The 18,523-nt window shown below is 48.6% G+C and overlaps 1 protein-coding gene across 1 annotated transcript in view; it reads right to left on the reverse strand.

The window, feature by feature from the left end:
• Positions 1-1,062: 1,062 nt before the first annotated feature.
• Positions 1,063-18,523, reverse strand: part of SLC38A3 (solute carrier family 38 member 3) — a 93,791-nt gene continuing 76,330 nt past the window's right edge. Inside the window, exons 17-18 of the transcript XR_006416716.1 lie at positions 12,285-12,290; positions 1,063-1,074 (exon numbers count right to left, since the gene is read on the reverse strand). The gene's annotated coding sequence lies outside the window, so the exon portion shown is untranslated. The remainder of the gene's footprint in view (positions 1,075-12,284; positions 12,291-18,523) is intronic.

An 18,523-nucleotide genomic window follows, 5' to 3' on the forward strand; every position in this document is an offset into this window, starting at 1 on the left:
AACACATATGCCCCTGTAGTAGGTTCATGGGCATCCTGGCTGAGATGAAACAATGACTTTTTTTCCAAGGTGGGCACTGATCCCTGGATCGGATGGCCTTTTCTTTGTTACAGGAAATGTTCCTGTTTAGAATTTTTAAAGCTCCCTCATTTGCAAATGATTACAGCAAGCAGACTAATCCCCTTATGCAAAATGATGTATTGAGCATCACAGCAGGAAACTTGTCTAAGTGTAACTAGCTTGCAGTCCCTCTCTGCATGTTTGCCTGGGTGGAACTTCCATTGTACTGGGTGGAACTTCTCTCCAAGCCAAGCTCAAAAAAGTTGCATGTTTATCACATTAAAAGAGACTGTTTTCTTACAGGATTGCTGTCTGTGAAGACAGGAACCAACTTTCCATTAAATGCTGCTCCTTTTTCTGTGTCTTTGTTCACTGGAAATCAAATCCAGTTTGTTCTGGATCTGTCAAGGAAATCTAGGAAGTCTGTGATTCTAACTGGAATGTGGAACAACTGATAAAAGTCCTATCTTGCAAAATGATCTCTCCTTGAACAATGAAATGATTTACAGTATGGGTAAATAGCAGAAAGTTTGGGTTATGAAAGGATTGCCTTCTCGCTTTATCTGAAGTTGAGGTTATAACGCCATACTTGGCATGGATATTGTGGACTGGCTTGCTGATATGTCTCGAGCTTATCTATATTTGGATATGTTTTAAATGAGCTATAATTGAGTTCATGTTACATTGTAATGTATAATAATTATGCCTATTGTATTTGTTTTCTGAACCACTTTGCATGCAATGCAGAATGTGGTATATAAGAAAATGTACTATGACTGTGTGTATCTGTATGATATCCTAGGATGATAAATATTTCCATGGAGGGGCCATGGGGCCATGCATGCTGGCCTCTTCCCTTCCACCTCTGGCCTTCAAAATGTTATTCATGGAGGGGATGCAGGACTCCTGGCTGCAGAGGTGCCTACTACGGAGCCCCAGATCTGGTTCCCTGGGAATCCTATTCAGCAAGCAGTGGCCTTCTCTGCAGTCAGGAGTCCTGCATCCTATTCAGGGCTAACATTTTTGAATGCCTGCATACGGCTTGTGTGTAGCATGAAACCTCCCCAAACCATCAGAATGTAATTGTTCATTACCACTGAAGCTTCAAATGGATAGGTTCAGTAATGAAACAAGAAGCAACCAGAGGACTAGATTGGGAGCAAGAAACCTGATGATGTAAGCAAGCCACATTCCCAAACCACAGGGGAAAGCAAAAACAGAACAGAACAAAACACACAACTCCACAGAGGCATGAGTCAGGGGAAAATCCCTCCCATTGCCTAATCCCTCCCATTGAGCGAGGTGTGAGTCACAGTAGACAAATTTCTCAGGCAAATCTTCATTCCATCTGGGCAGAGTAAGGGCTGGCTCACAGTTGTCCTCTCGTCTCCGGCAGGGGGCATCTCAGGTACTTCCACACAGAGCTTGCAGTTTTACCTGGCATACGCTTGGATCATGTTTTGCTTGTTCGTTTTTGTTCCCGAGGTATAGAATTAACTTCGATTAATTTTTGATGAATTATGAGAGTTCAAATGTTCCAAGAGCGCTTTTGGTTAACAGGTAATCTGATCAATGCAATGACAGCACAATCCTGGGCCCCTTTACTCAGAACAGGCCCTCAGTGTTCACTTAAATGTCTTCTCATTGAGCACAATGCAAATATGCACAGGGCTACAGCCCCAACCGCCACAGGCAAGGATCAAAACAAAGCAAAACTAATTTGCGAATCCTGTTTCCCACAAGCAAGCTATTTACCTCATTTACCTATTTAGAATATTCTATTTCCTCCACTTTCCACCTCAAGAGATACTCAGGAGGACTTCCAGCAATTATCGTACAACATTTATGAATGCAATCATCCTATGAGTTCTGGAATTTCTCTCCACATTGCACCAATAGCTTAGTTATATAATCAGTTTGCTAAGCTCTGGCTTGAGCAGATTCTGTCCTTAAAGGCAGCCTAGAAATAATTTTAGATAGATTGGCTTTAAACGTTTAAAGGAACATAATTTTGCTCTGTCAAATTCAGCATGTGGCTTCTCTGATGTTTTAACCAGACTTCTACTGAAAATACAGAGTTGCATTATGTGTTGGAAGCTGCTGCTTGATTTAGCTGGAGACTGCTTTCACTGCTATTCCATGGCCCAGAAAAAAAAATATTGATAGCATTTATACCCTGTGCTTTAACCCAGAGCAGTTTACCAAGATAAAATAACATGACAGCCCTTGCCCTCCTGTGTACAAATTTAAAGACATTACACAGAAGGAACAAGGGAGAGAAAGAAGAAAAAAAGAACACAGTTCCCCTGAACACATCCTGAATGATGCCACTAATGAATTGGATCCAAGACAATTCATCTGGAATCAGCCATTTCGGGTCAATGAAAGTAAGCTTCCAAGCAGGCTTTTCTTTTTAAGAATTACCTTCATGACATGGGAGCAGGTAGCAAACTTTGGGGGGAAATCCTCTCCTCTGGATGATAGGGCAGAGCACTGGGAGGGACCCTCAGCGCAGTTGTGGCACTGACCCTCACTCCCTGGAGGGAACCTGGATCGTTTCCTAGCCTGCCTTGCTGTGACTGCGCTGATCAAGTGTAACTAAATCAGGCTCCTTCTCTTGACAGAACTGGAAGAGACAGGAAGATCCCATCTAGCAAACAATATCAGCAGATGGAATGAGTAACATATTAAAGCAAATATCATAAATCTGAGGCCATAAATCATGCACAGGAGAGCAGGTTCCCACAGAAGAGGACAAATAATCCAGCAACCCCGGACTGCAAAGGACTGAAAATGATGCAGAATGTGAAGTACGTGTCTTTGTCTCTTAAATATGACTCTTTTTTTAAAGTGCCCCCCCCCGTTGGCATGGTTGCCAGCAAGCGTTCATGCTTGGCTAATCGCAGTGAAAACCACGCTGAGGATCGTCAGCCCCCTTCCTGACACAGGGACTCAGCCAGGATATGGGGAGCCCCCTAGAGGTGGACTGTGAGAAACAGGACTGGGACATAGAAAAGTAAGATGTGACCCTTACAGCAGGGATGGGCGCAGTTTGTGTTTTACTACAATCCCAAGATCTACTAGAATCCTAGGAGATCGCAAAACACACTGGCTTGGGATGGAGGGTGGATGGACACTTAGAATTAAGGATTAGGTCGCCTCTGAGCACATGCTCATTCTAAGAAATAGTTTTAAGCACCAGAAGTGAGCTGCTGCTACTGCTAATTACATTTCTATAGCTAAAGCTGTCTGGGCAATTCACAGCATCAAGCTACCCATCCAGATTTCAGCAGTCCCAACTCTGCTTACCTTCCGGGACTAGGCAGGATCAGACACTTCTGGCTATACGGAAGCTGCAGCTCATAGTCCTTTCCCACAAGAACACACTCTGTATTTCCCTCCTCCCAAGCTTCCCTCATTTCTTAAGCCTTTTGGGGCAGGTGAGGAATATAAGAGACAGAGACAGCTATTTATTGTTCCTATTGTTCATTAATAAGGAGTCCAAAATCCTTGCAAATGACCCAGAGCCAAGTCCATTCTGATTCATCCTCTGCTTGTCCTTGTTGTAAAACGCCACTGAAGTCTTACATAAAATACAACTTCTGAAACCTACTAGGCCTTCTGCATTCCACTTCTGAGACCCACAAAGGCCAGCTACATTCCTCCCACATAAAATGTTAGGCCAAGGTAGAGCCCCTGTGTTACACGTAAAAGGTTCCAGGTTTAATCCCTTGCATTTCCAGGTAGGTCTGGGAATGAGTCCAGTCTGGATCCATGGCAGCCACTTCTAGGTGTTGAGAGGATGGGGCTAGAGGCAACCCACAGCTCCGGAGCCACACCTGGCTCTTAAATCCCTCTGCTGTGGCTCCAACGCTCAAAATATGCTTCACAGCCACCATTCTGCGACCCACGCCGGCACAGCACAGCCCCCGATCTGCGACCCGCGCCGGCACAGCACAGCCCCCGATCTGCGACCCGCGCCGGCACAGCACAGCCCCCGATCTGTGACCCGCGCCGGCACAGCACAGCCCCCGATCTGTGACCCACGCCGGCACAGCACAGCCCCCGATCTGCGACCCGCGCCAGCACAACACAGCCCCCGATCTGTGACCCGCGCCGGCACAGCACAGCCCCCGATCTGCGACCCGTGCCGGCACAACACAGCCCCCGATCTGCGACCTGCGCTGGCACAGCACAGCCCCCGATCTGTTTCATAAATGCAACACACTATAGTTTTTTTATACATAGCAAAAAGGTAAAAAATGATATATGCAGTGTTATTTTCATTTTAGAGGATAAAAGAGTTTTGCGGTTCCCGGTGTTTTGTTTTCTGTGGGAAATGGGTCCAAACGCTCTTTGAATGTTAAAAGTTGCCGACCCCTGGGCTAGATGGACCAAGGGCTGGACTCCATGTGAGGCAACAACCTAGATTTCTAAACTGCAAAAGTGGAGGAAGAACCTAACAATCCCAAAGCAATTGCACTAAAACCCACAGGTGCAACAAAATGCTGCGCTGTAGAATGCTTGCTTCTGTTTGCATTTGCAGCCATCCAGTTCCCGGTCCCTCCCTCCCAGTTCCCCTTTCCCCACAGCAGTCAATGAGCATTCCACCCCCATGGAACAAATTCAGTGGATATTGGCTTGTTTCGCCTCTCCACTTCCATTCTGGAATGTTTAAAAATGGTCATAAAGACTTGTGTCCAATCCCAGCTATATTAAAATATAGGATTTCTCCATTAACTGTTACAGGCAACTACCACTTCTGTCCTAAAGAATATTCATGTGAACTAGGAAATGTTCTATACAGACAATGAGGTGCTTTTGCCTGTATCTTTTCTGTCTCTTGGCTGTCCCCCCATCCAGCATCTTTCTCCAGCCACTCCACTCCACTCCACTCACTCTCCTACGCATTCTAATTCCCTCCACTAGACGTGAGCATAACCATCACCTCCAAGCAGGAGTTGAACTCTGATTGATTACCGCAGATTCCAGGACCCTGGACCACTGACATTTCATGGTAGGCCTGCTCTCCCAGCCGAGAAAGCTGCTGCTCTCCTTTCTGCAGCCTTGGCTGGCCATGTGTTCCGATCTCTGTCCTAATAATAAAACCCATGATGAAAATAGCGATGACATCTGCATTGAGGTTGAAACCAGACAGCCAGAGTTCATTTATTGGTATGACCAAGCAGGACAGAAGCAATGGTAGCCCTGTAAGTATAAGTAACCTGGTTATAGCAATGTGGGGGTTGGGAACAGGTTGATTCTGGACCAACTGCACTAGCAGAAGTGGAATTTTCCTGCTCCTCCTTCTCCCTGGCCATGTTACACAGGAAGTCAGGGGGCCCTGCTGTATGGGGAAAGTAGTGTTGTATTAGGGTAAGGGGATCCTCAAAAATCAAGTGGAAGGACCTTCCATAAGTGCAGCCTTGTTATCTACAAATATATTTGCTGATCTGCTACAAAAGACTAAAACGGCTGATTATATTGAATGCACTGGCTCTCGTGCCGCTCAGGTGCTGCTATTCAGTTCTGTTTATCATCCATGGGTCCCTTTGTTGTCAAGTGTCAGAGGTTTGGTAAATACTGACCTTTATTACCAATTCTTGAGAGGGTAAGAGCCCCGGATGGAAATGTCAGAAACATGTCAGTAAGAAGGAAAATGTAATCCAAATTACGATGTAAAATTAAGAAGTCCTGAAAACTTGGAACTCTTCCTGCTAGCTGTGGAAATTTGAGGCATTAACATCACTGAGTCAACTCGGACCTGGAATACAAGCAAGTTCTACTGGAGGGCTATTTTCTTATGAAATAAGGTGTTCCGCTTGATGTAAGTAGCAGATGTTGCATGTAATGCTGTACAGCATGGTTTTGACTATTTCTCACCATAGCCATACCTGCAGGACAGATTTCCAAAGAAACTTTGGTCATGACTCTATTGAGGACAGAAAGAACTTCAGTCTTTCCTTCCTATTGGGGTCTTTAGGAGACAGACAGACAGACACACACAAACCACTGCTTAAAGTGGCCACTGGATGTCCCCTGTGGGAACTGAATGCTGTACTGGAAACTTCCCCACCATCTTGCTGTTCAGATGTTTTGGACTGCCATGAGTCCTAGTGTTTCCTTTTCTCAGTGTTTTCTATAGCCAAGCTTTCTGGGTGGCTTACAGCAGTTCATAGCAACAATACTATAAAATACAGTCTTATCAAAAATATAAACATGTTGAAACCAAAAATTAAAAACAGCTGAAAGCATACAGTGATAGTGAGTGATCCCCTCAAGTCCTTGAATATCCAGTGATATCTTTAAAAGTCTCAGCATAAAGCGCCATCTTAAGCTGGTGCCAGGTGGGCCTCAGTGTGGGCAGATTGTTCAAGAGATGGGGGCCGCCTCATGCTGGAGAATCCATGGGGTTGAACAGTGTTCCCCCATGCACCACCTTCTGGACCCACCATCAAAGCAGGGGTCGAACCACTGCAAAACAGACTGCCCCCATCCCCAACTCTGAAATTCACCCCAAAGGATGCTCTAGTAGATGCTGAGAGAGCCAGGAATATTAACAGGATCACATTCCCCTTGTCTCTGTCCCAGTACAGGTCATACTGGGTGACCAAGACCATTTCCATGCCTAAACCCTGTAAAATGAATCAGGGTAATCAGTCTCATCCAAGAGTGTCTTGGATTGGATGGCAACCACCCACTCAAGAACCTTGTGCTGGAAAGGAACATTTGCTGCCAGCCCAAAGTTAGTAGCCCTTCTGGGTCAAGGAAGCAGCCTCACCATTGCCTCTTTCAGGCGGCGTGGAATCTCTCCCTCTTGCAAGGAGGCATTAATCTCCTCCCTGGCCAGCCAGTAGTTTCTTCCTTACTGGCTATTTATTTATTTATATTTCGATTTATATCCTGCCTTTTTCCTACAAAGGGCTCAAGGCAGCTTACATCATTCTCCTCCTCCAACTTATCCCCACAACAACAACCCTGTGAGGTAGGTTGGGCTGAGAGTCTGCAACTGGCCCAAAGGCACCCAGCTGGCTCCATGGCCGAGCGGGGGCTCGAACCCAGATCGCCTGAGTCCCAGTCCCATGCTCTTCACCACTGCACCACACTGGCTCTCTATAAACTAGGAGAGGCAAGGATCCAGTACACAGGCCATTGCATGATCCTGTCCATGCACCTGGTCAACGTCCTCAAGGTGTGCCAGCATGCTCAGGAGCCATCATTCACCCAGCGAGTCATCTTGTGTTCCACAGCTCCACCAGGGCTTCGACAGGAAGCCATCCAGATCCATTAGGGCCACACGTGGGCCATGTAATGAATAGGCCCCATACCCTTGGAAGGGGGCAAGCTGCCATCAGTCTGGATCTCAGCAGGCAGTGATCTGACCCTGACAAAGTCTCCACACACAGAGCTCCAACTTCACAGCTGACCAAAAAACCACACCTAGAGTGTGCCTTGTTGCAAGTGTTGAGCCAATGACATGGTGGGGCAGTCCCACGGTTGTCATGGAGGCCATGAAATGCTGAGCAGCCCCAGACAAGCCCTCATTATAGAGGTTGGAATCCCCCAGAATCAACAGCCTGGAGAACCCCAACACCGAGTTGCGATAATCCTCCTCAGGACTCAGCCCTCTTCTGTTCAGGGAACTTTTTCTTGTGCTTGGACCTCACTTAGGAAGTTAGCCAAGCTGAGGGAAGTCTGCAACATTCACAGAGCCCTGGCTGTGCAACTGGCCACCTTTTCTGCTACACATGCAACACAAAGTACACAAAGGGCGCAAGCCATGTGCCCAGCAGAGGGATGCCGCTTGCACAGAGTTTGTACGGGCTGCTTCCTGGCAGGCACCTATAGGAACACCTGGCATGCTCACCAGGAAGTCAGATTCAGCCATGAAAAAGCAGGCCAGAGCCTCGGGAGATGAGCCCAAGGAATCTGATGGATTCCTACCCCCAAAACAGACTCCTTTCACGCCTCTACCTGAACATCACACCTGAGCCTAATGATTTGGAGGGTGGGCGCTACACCAGCAGGATCCCCAGCCTGCTCTGCTGGCCCAGCACAAGGTGCAAAGGCTCCAGCCTGGCTGTGAAAGGGGCAGGGGGGCTGGAGAGAGGACTGCATTCTTGCAGACCACAGCAATCCTCCCTCCTTGACTCTCAGGTCTACCCTAATGCTGCACCTAACACTCTGGTGGGGATGACTGCATGAAACTAGCTTCTCCCTGTTCACCCACCCAAGTCCTGGCTATACATTCAAGACTGGCTGCCTCATCCACTATTAAATACTTAAATATTAATAGTGGATGAGGGAAATTGTATTCTGCACTGATCTGGCATGAAACGCAGCATTCAGCCAGTTGTTCAAGCAGGAAGCAGTCCATTTCCCCAACACCCCCCCCCCCAAAGTCTCACCAATCTCAGGGGTGAGGAGAGTCCAGGCCAGGATCCGGGCTATGCTCATGTGAGCTCATGGAAGTTGTAGTCATAAACATCCCGAAGGCACCGTGTTGGGAGAGTGCTGTTGCACTTAGACCTGCCTTTCAATTAATTGAACTCTTGTAATATTCACATGATCATAGCAGACTGTATTTCCAAGTGAATGTGGATTGAATTCACACATAACAGCACATAAAATCATAATATAAGTGCTTTACATTTAATGAATGAGAACACGTTGCGAACGGACAAAGGACATTGTTCATGGTGAATATTGTAGAAAGTTCAGTTTTGTTCTGTATAAACAGAAAGAAAGTTTATAGAAAGTTTATCATTTATAATTGCAAAGGGTTCTCACCTCTCTCTCTTTCTGGAACTGGCTGCTTTCCATTTTGAAAAGCCTGTCTCGGGGCCCACCTTCCCACAAACTGAGGGCCATCCCCTCCTCAGGCTTCTGCCCCTGCCCCATAGCCCACAGCATGAAACACAGGCTGAGTGAAAACCCTCCTGGAGCAGCTGCTGCTCCACCCTGAGGAGAGCACAGGCTGGCGGGCGGCCCCAGGCGCCCCTGCTAGGACAACTCCTGCCACCAGAGGGCGCTGGACGCGGCTCCCTGGAGCGTCGCCCACCCGAGGCCTTGCTCGGAAGTCCCCTTGCGGAGAGGCATGGAGGGGAGGGCGGATGGCTCCAGCCCGCAGGGGAAGGCAGCAGCTGGGGCTCCTCCTGCTCTGGGCAGCTACCACGCTCCCCGAGCCATGCTCTTCCTTGCCCCACTGCATGGCAGTGGCAGCTCGCACAGCCCTGGGTGGCAGCAGCTCTCATTCCTCTTAGCTCCCTCCCTGGGTGTTGCAGCAGCAACTCACAAGCCGCTATAGATGAAGGGGCAACGGGGGTCTTGTGCCAGAGCTGTGCAAAAACAGGCACCTTCTAATTCTCGAGAAGCAGGGTGGCCATGTGTCCTTCCTTCTTACAAAAGAAGGGTTGCCAGGGGGCTATCCTCTCTTCTGAAGGCATCTTCTGTCTGAAGGGCTGTCCAGTCCAACCCTCTTTCAGCGATAATGAACCATCAGGAGGACATGCTGAGCTTTACAGCTGTCTGTCCACAGTTAGAAGCATGGGCAAGTAGGCTGAACAAAGCCTATGAGCCACCTGGCCGCACTGTCTTCCGCTCTAGGGATATTGCTATTTAAATTATAACTATTACAAATAGAATTAAATAGAATTATAAATTCTAAATCTGCTTCTGTGCATGCAAATAAACTTGTGCAAATTTTAATGAAATTGTGCATGTCCTTAGTGAATTTCAATGAAGTTCGGTGTCCTCTTTTGCCTTCTGTTTTGATCATACCTTTCATATTTTTGACAATTCATACATGGCCACCCTCTTTGAAAAAAAGTGTTCTTCATGCATGAGAAGCGTGTTTTCATGTGTCTGACTTGATTTGCACAAGTCGCCCGACTGTGCAAAAAGGTGAGTCAGGGGACGGTGTTGTTCTGTTGATGCTGAGAAATTGCACAGCCTTCCCCGGCACATTTGGTGAGCTCCTGGCACACAATTCGACCATCACATGGAGGGAGCCAGCACGGACAGCCCATGAACGCCACTTGGCATCCACGGGTCTTCCAGACACCTGCTGCTCATGCCGGCTAATGAGCGACTCTGTCGGCTGGTTCAGAACCCAGAGCGATGGATGTGGGGGAAGCAGGGCGGGTGGGTTCAAGCCAGACGTCCATTCCCTGCAAAGGACCTCAGATGGATGCCTTCACTGCTGGCTGGCACCCGTTTATGGACTGCGTTCTCCCTCACCAGCAGCCCTCCGCTGCACAAGGCCGGCGGACAGGACAGCGTGCTGTGTGCGACCAGCGAGCCGTTCGCACAGTGGAGCAAGTGACCTACATTCTTTCACAAGCCATATTGTCCTTTTCAGAAGAGGCACACAGTGAAAAGCAGTGTCTGCTATCTCAGGCCCCAACCGGCTTTCATTAGTTAGATGTCCCCCTCTGGCTATGAACAATAATGCTGTATTTATAATTGCAGTCTCTCCCTCCAGTCCTGCAGGCTTGCCTCTTTCCTGGCATTCCTTCCACATCTTTAAATACTGGTGCAGAAAACAGTATTCAGGCGGCAAAGCTTTTCCCATGCCTGCTTCTCTGCGCTGGGAAAAGCTTCCCCTGCTGAATTTCTTCCTGCTCTGCATCCTGTCCAGAAAAAGGTTGGCAGACCCCTTGAGCAGCACACAAATGCCCACATACTAATTAGCCGTGTTTGCAGCTCTAATTTGTGCTCACAGGCAGTCCTTCCTCACTGCCATAGCTCATGGTGGGTTGTTAAGGATGCAAAAGGACCTCTTTTGACACATCTCCCAGCCCCAGGAATGTAATGAGGGCTAAAGGCTGCAGCTGGTGCTGGCCTGAGGCAAAGGCCAAGACGTAACCTGTTCTTGCAGCCCTGTCCTCTGATCCCATATATAGAAGCTGGCCAGACAGACAGTTCCACCCTGGAGAGGGGGCCATGTCTTCCAGAGCTGGCTTCTGCTAGGCTGGCCCCCTGAAACACACGGCTCCATCCTCCAGCTCTGGGCTCTTACCTCACCCTGCTCATGGTAGGGCCTGCCCTGGCAGCAGCGAATCAGGATGATGGCATGGCTGCAGTACACAGTGAGGGGACGGGGAAATCTATTGGATACAGGGAAGGAACGAAAACTAAACTCAGCCCAGAGGAGGGGATGCCTAACCATGGAGTCAGCTGGTTTTGCAGCAGTGGCTTAAAGGAGGCCTCGTTCCTGGTGGCCCAGATGCTCACAGCTGCCACTGTCTATAGACGGAGTGAACTGGATGCCTCAGGAAGCAGCACTTGATCTCTCTCTTTCCACAGGCATCACACAACCTATTCAGGACCCAGCTTGTCTCCTTGTGTAAACTCAGGTGTCATGGTTTCCTGGAGGGTTGTATCTCCTCCAACAAATCAAACCACCTGGGTTCAGACAACATGGCAAACTATGGCGGTCTTCCCCAGTCTGCGAGCAGTTGCATATTCAAGATGGCCGCTAAGGGCCTCCATGAGGCACCAAGGCAAGAAGAAGCCATTCTGGCCTGTGGAGTGTTCATGCAAACCAGGCCACTGGGACAGACTGTTGGTCCATCCAGCTCGTTATTACTGGCAGTGGCTTTCCAGGGTTTCATAAACTGAGGATTTGCTCTTTTTCAAGGTGACAAGAATCCTTCCTAGCCCTACCTGGAGGTGCCAGGGCCTGACCCTGAGACATTTGTGCTCAGCTGCTCAGCTGAGGCCTCTCCCCAGCACTTGGCAGGAACCATCTGGAGACAAGTCCAGCCTCGCCAAGGGTAAAGTAACCTGTTCTGGGAGACACCAGGGGTAGAGGGAAATTGAAGAAGCCTTTTGGTTTCTGAGCAGCCCAGGAAGACTTTCTAAGGCCCTTAGAAGGTGGGGGAATATGCACTCCGCTTTGGGCAGCAACATGTTTTGGGCTGTCACTGGTTTACCACTGTCATGTCTGCTCTGACCTTGGGACTTGATCCTCATGGCATGGACTGCACTGGAGGACATACCTGGTTGGCCGGCTTTGAGCCCCGGCAGGCTGGTTGCGTCCCCAAGCATCATTCCTGTAACTGGAGCCCTCCACACAGCCGGGGACTGAGAAATCCCTCGCCAGAGCTCCCAGCCCAGCCCCCAGGTAGCCCAGTCTCCCAGGTAAGCACAGGGACCACCTGAATTCACATGTACCCATCAGCACTCCTGGTGGGAATTTTGAACCAACGGCTATCGGTCACCTCTATCTGGTCAGCAAAGGTATAAAAGGGGACTCTGCCAAAGCAGAACATTTCCTCGCATGTAGAAACTAAACTGTCAGGGAGTAGGTTGGGCTAGAACCCTTCTCCTCGGCATGCTAGTTATTCACACAAAGAGCACATTTTGTCGGGAGGAGAGAGGAGCGCAGTCCAAAAGTGCCTGATCCAGACAAATGTTTTAGCAGCACACTGAGAAGTTGGCCTTAGAGGCTGGTCTGTTTATTGAAGCAGGAGAGCCCTAAATTGGAGGAAGGAAGCACTTGCTTATGAGCGGTGCTTGTGCTACGATTATCTCGCCTTTCTGGTGCCACAGGACTCCAAATGTCCCTGCAGGTCTGAATCATTTCTTTCCAGCAGCAATGGAAATATCGCGGGTGTGGCATGCCAGGGAGCACACAGGCTGCTGCCAGGGAGGGAGGCATCATTTCGCAAAATTAAAGCAAGCACGGGGGGAGCAGACTCCCCCTCAGCACAAGAGCAAAGCAGCAAACCTGGAAGCAAAACCATGTCCCCTTTTCCCATAAAATTCGTGCATCTCTCCCTCCCTTTCCTTCCCCTATAGAAAGCCTTTCCCCTCTTTCTGGCATTGAGTTAGACTGCACTAGGATAATGGACAGAGAATGAGTGCAGTTTTACATTCCTACTTGAGACGGGGGTGCCCTTGGCGCAGCGTTACCAGAGGTTGACACAAAGAAGACTCGTGGCGTTCAGTCAGGGGGGCTGGTGACTTGAATGGATTCAATTATGGCAGGGCTTTGAACGAGTCTGTTCGGGTGAATTAATGCTTTCTGATGGTGGGGGCGGGGTGGTTAGATTCTCTTCCCACTGTGGGCTCCCATCTTATCACAAATTCTGTACAGCGGAACTGCTCTGGGTGCAAGCTGTGCACTCAGCGGCTGGAGTGATCTGCATCAGGCTCAAATGAGTTCCGAATTCCGTGGATCCGGCCCATGGATTGCACAGCAGCCTGGCTTTTCCCCAAGTGCACCGATTCTGCAGATTTGCAGACCTTTTCCTTTCTTTCATGGGAGGTAGAGGAGATTCCGCAAATTCTCATCTGCACCAATTTGCACTTGCAATGATGCACTTTAACTCTAATGTGCATTTTTTCTGGTGGAACAAAATTCTTGCACATTCCTAAAAAAAAAACCCGCAGTCCAACCACGAGCAGATGCTGGAATGAAAGATGCCTGCCAATCCCCACAGACAGGGCGGGCTTAGCAAAATCTGTATCCGCACCCTGCACATGCATGAAGGGCACACATGGCGTGGGGGCAGGGATTCCTTTTATCGAACATATGCAAGCAACATGTAGGAAAGGAGGCTGCTCCTGCTCACTGGACTTTTGAAAGCAAAAACAAGGAATCTAAATATCCCCATGCCAAACTGAGTGATTGAAGGGTCTGGAGCAAAAAGAGAGAGAGAGAGAGAAGTCCTACAATGGAGCAGATTAACCCTCCTCACTCAATAAATGAGAACTATTAAGAATATAGTTGTTTGGGGCAGAACAGGAAAGGAGGCAGCAATGAGGAGAGGAAAGAGAGAGTTGCGATAACAGCAAAAGTAGAAAGGGAGAAAAGGAAAGAAAAGCAACGAAGGATGGAATGGATGTAGCAAAGGAAGGGCTGGAAGAAGGGGGAGGTTAAGAGAAAGAGCCCATTTTCTCCCTCTTGGAGCCTTCCAGGTTAGCAGTTGCTTGCTCCCCCAGCTCTCTATATTCCCCGAGCAGCTGCTGCTTCTGCCGGCAGCTCGGTGGTTCTACTTCCGCTAGAGAGTAGGGTCAGCCCAGGCCAGCTCCGAGAGGATGTGCTGTTCCTCGGGAAGATACAAGGGGCTCTCTGTGACTGCAGACCTGAACAGGCTTTTGCAGAGAGAGAAAGCCTTTCTTAATAACGAGATAAATAAGTGCCATTTTTGCTGTGGAGCTGAAGATCTTTTATCCCATAAAAAAGCGAGGAATAAGTAATGTCAGTGAAGGGGTTGATTGGTGCCATTAATGAACCACTTATACTGAGTCACACTTCCGAATAGATAGGTGGCGAGCCAGGTGTTCGCCAGTGGTGCCTTCCTTTCCCTCCTCCACAGTATCGGCTAGTCAGCGTCTTCTCCTCTTAATGATGACAACTGCCTAGCCCAGCTGGAGCAGAACCATGTGCACGGTGGAGAGGCATCATCTCTGCCTGCTGGTCATTAAATGCAGCCAGGCTGGTTATGCCATGGAGAAGAATGCGGAGGCTCAGCTCCAGGTGCTTTTGAGTGAAAGCAAATACCTGGGCCAGGGCTGGGCAGATCTCCAGGTGGCGTCAATGTGCGGTTGGTAGCCACTTCTATTTCTTTTTGGCACCTCGTTCAGACAAAGCTGTGGAGATGCTTCACCACTGTCTGGGCTTGGTCCAGATGAAATCCTCTAAATGAGCTGAACCTTGACAAGACAGAGGCACTGTGGGTGGAAGTTCTGGGTCCAGGAACTTGGTGTATTAGTTGTTTTGGATAGGCTTGTATTCCCCCTGAAGGAGCAGGTGTGCAGCTTGATCTGAGCCCCAAGTAGCCTCAGTGGTCCAGAGTATTGTTTTACTAGCTTCAGTTGGGGTTAGACAACATGCAATTCACTCAAGGGTTGAACTGCCAGATGTTGAAATGTGGGTATCATGTCATCTGAACCCAGGTGCACTGACAAGCCATGATGAACAACTCACAATCCAAAGCACAGCAACAAACCAAGGATTTTCTTCCAGGGCAGTTTGTGGTAAAGAAGCCATGGCTTGTTAGCCCAGCTGGGTTCAAACAACATAACCCGGTTCATCACCAACCCACTGTTCCGCAACAACTCTCACTCAGCTCATTCACAACTCTCGAGTGTGGGTTGTTGTGCTAATCTGAATGCAGCCCATACGGGCCCCTGGATGGTCTTGCCTGCCAGAGTGTCCCTTCTCTGTTCATTTCACTTTGTGCATCACTTGCTGTTGGTTCTTCAACAGCTGCTGGGTTTGGGCAACTAAGTCAAGCATTTGGGTGCGAATGGGGCGTTGCTGCCACCTGCAGGCCAGTTTCAAGCACTGTGTCCAGGACCAGATTTTCAGGGGTGGGGGGAGAGCTTCTGAGCTTGCCAACCCATCTGAAAAGCTGCTCTGAAGAGTGAAAGTTGCTCGCTGCCCAGATCTTTTCAAAAATAGTCTTTGCTTTGACACCTCCAGTGGAACTGAGCTACGTTGAAAAAGCATAGTCTGGACTGCTCTCTTGGAAATCCAGCCTTCGCAGTGTGTGTTTCCACGCCCAGGAGGAGCCTCTGCAAGAAGCCTAGAGAAATTAGATGTTCATCCCTGTGCTGATGCCCCCTGTGATTGAGGGCATTGACTCCGATGTGCCATCTCCCATGACATGGCTTTGGGGCAGAATAACAGGACAGCTGTTGGAGCTGCCTGCCGGTCCCATCGTCTAATGGATTCTTTGTCATCCACCACACCAGCCGTTGCTGCACGGGACCAGAAAGACTACAAGCCCAGTGTGCAAAAGCGTCCTCCAGATGACAGGTGGAACAGAGATGGAGGCAAAGAAGACCCCCGCAAAGAAGTGGGCCAGGTGGAAGGAAAAAGGGACAGTAGTTGGAGAATGGGTAGAAAAAGCAAAGCGGTGGCAAGGCACAGCTGGGAACCTTCACTGCTGATCCAGCTCCGGTCATGACAGTGTCACCAGGAGGGTTGCCCAGACTCACTGGTGTGAAAAAGCATCTCCAGCCATTTCGGGGTAGGTCCAGATAAGCATCATCCTGGACGTCTGCATTCAGACAGGTTGGGCATGCACAGTCTTGCTTGCACACAAGGATCTCACTGGCAGGAGTGGGGAGAGGGTGCACCTAGCCAGGGACAGGGCCTGCATCTCAGGCACTGGGCACACATTAGCTATACCGAGCCATATAGGTGCTAATGGGGATCTAGCTGCACAGTTATATCAGCATGGGATATCCCCGCTTTGACAGATCAGGTGCCCAACTGGGCTTTGATTCAGTCATCAGGGGCCACAGCTTTGGGAAAAGCCAAGCAATGCATGTTGGAGAAATCTACAATTCTAGTGAGTTCACATTTCTGGGCATCATGCTTGCAGATGTCACATTGGGCCAGAGTTTTCCAACTTGTGGGCTATGTTGGCCTTGCTTTACTTTTAAAAAGGAATTGGTACAAATTTGCACCTGTCAGAATGTGCCTTTGTGCAAGCGGGAAGCATTTCTTGGTGTCCCTAACCCCCCCCCCCCCGCGATTCCATCAACTAGCAGATGAGAGAACTAAGGTTGCCTGAAACACAGAAAGGTTAAAACTCATTTTTAAACAGGTTTTAAAATTATCCATGCAACTAGGCCAAGTCCATGAGAATGTCCCAGGCTCAGACACTGGCATGTCCAGGTAGGGCAAGTAAAGCTTCCTGCCCAGAACCCAGGTGAGTCACCTCCAATCAGTGTCTCTGAATCTGAATCTGAGCTGCATGGACCAAGGGCCTGGCTTTGTATAAGGCAACTTCCTATATTCCTAGGATCCTATCATTTCCTTGCCTTTAACTGTATATATTTATTTTCTGGTGGCTTATTTATAGCAAGTTAAATAATCTCTTAGGTCATTTAGGGAAAAAAGGATCTTGTAAGGGTCTTTTCATTTTAATGTAGTCCCTGTATAGCACCTTGGTCATGAAGGACATCATGCATAATCAGTCTAATTACACAAAGAAATAAAGGGGGGTCTGACTGGACAGAAATAAGCAAACATAAGAGGCTGCAGAAGAGGCAAAAGTGAAAGGTACTATGAAAACATTTCTTAATGCCAAAATAATATCAAGTCTGCTTTTGGCAAATATAGCTGAAGAGAGCATTTACGTGTGATGGTGAGGTTTACGCTTTGTGCTTTGAAAGTTCCCTTTGTGCACATGCAGATTGTAGATTCATCCTGTCCTCATCAAGTCACATAAATGGGAAAAAGCAGGATGGGGCCGGTAACAACGTAGGTGTTTGTTGCTTTCCGTTGACTGACCCATCTGTTTAGCTCAGGGGCTGGGATCCAGATGTTATTGGACTACACCCTTCAGCATACCAGACTAGTGACCATGCTGCCTAGACCTGTTGGAGTTTAACATCTACAAAGCCACAGAACTCCCCTTCCTGTTTGCCCTCAGGAGTGGGCAAAAAGTAGAGCTGCAGATGTTTAGGGCTCCATTCCCAGCGTTCCTGATCACTGGCAATGCTGGTGGGACGTCTGGGAACTGAAATGCAAAACATCTGGAGACCTGCCTTCTGCCTACCCTGGATTAGCTGGTATTCTGATAAATCGTGTCCTCTTTCCTTCATCTGACAGAGCCAGTTCCATTGTACGAGGTGCTTCACACCTAGGGAAAAAACACTTTCCAATTGTGAGCACGGAGGGGCACAAAACCTGTCATTAGAACAAAACTTGAATTCTGCTTTCAGGAGCCAGTCATTTTTAGCTTGATGTTCCATGTTATAGAGCAGGGGTAGGAATACAACTCCCATCATCCCTCACCACCGCCTGTACAGGCGGATGGGAATGGTAGGTCAACATCCGAAGGGCCACACAGTCTATTCAGCTGTTACGCAGTGAACCTGTGCCTTCATTTGTTTGCATCCCTGGCCTCCATGTGAATGTGCATCGCTTGCAGAAGGCAACAACAGCAACAGCTGAGCACAGGCAGCAGCTGCAGTCTCTCCTCAAGGCTACTTGCTAAGTCTCCCACGATGTGTAGTACTTGTTCGTATTTTAGGTCTGGAAATCCAGTTCTTTGGATTCCTTCTAGTTTAATGCAAACTTGAGGTGGATTATCAGGATATGAAGCACGCTTTCTCTGACTGAGAAAGATAGAAAAGCCTTTGACAGATGGCATCTTGCAGAAACCCACCTCCTTCCAGCCATGATTGCTGCTGCTGCGACATGCTGCCATCTCCAACTTATGGTGACCCTACGCATGAAAGCCTCCAAAACATCATGTCCTTCACAGCCCTGCTCAGCACTCATAAAACCAAGGCTATGGCTTCCTGGGGCATCAGGCCATCTCATAGCTGGCCCTCCTTTTCTGCTTCTGCCTTCTGCTTTCCCTGCCATTGTTGCCTTCTCACCATCTGCCTGAAGTACGACGGATTCGGCTTCATTTTCAGGGAAAGTTCTGGTTTGATTTGATCTAGGACTGTATGAATGCTACCAGTCCTTATAATAAAGTGAAAATGT

This window comes from Varanus komodoensis, unplaced genomic scaffold, assembly GCF_004798865.1.
Source record: "Varanus komodoensis strain SLA01 unplaced genomic scaffold, ASM479886v1 scaffold6_2, whole genome shotgun sequence".
Lineage (NCBI taxonomy): Eukaryota > Metazoa > Chordata > Lepidosauria > Squamata > Varanidae > Varanus > Varanus komodoensis.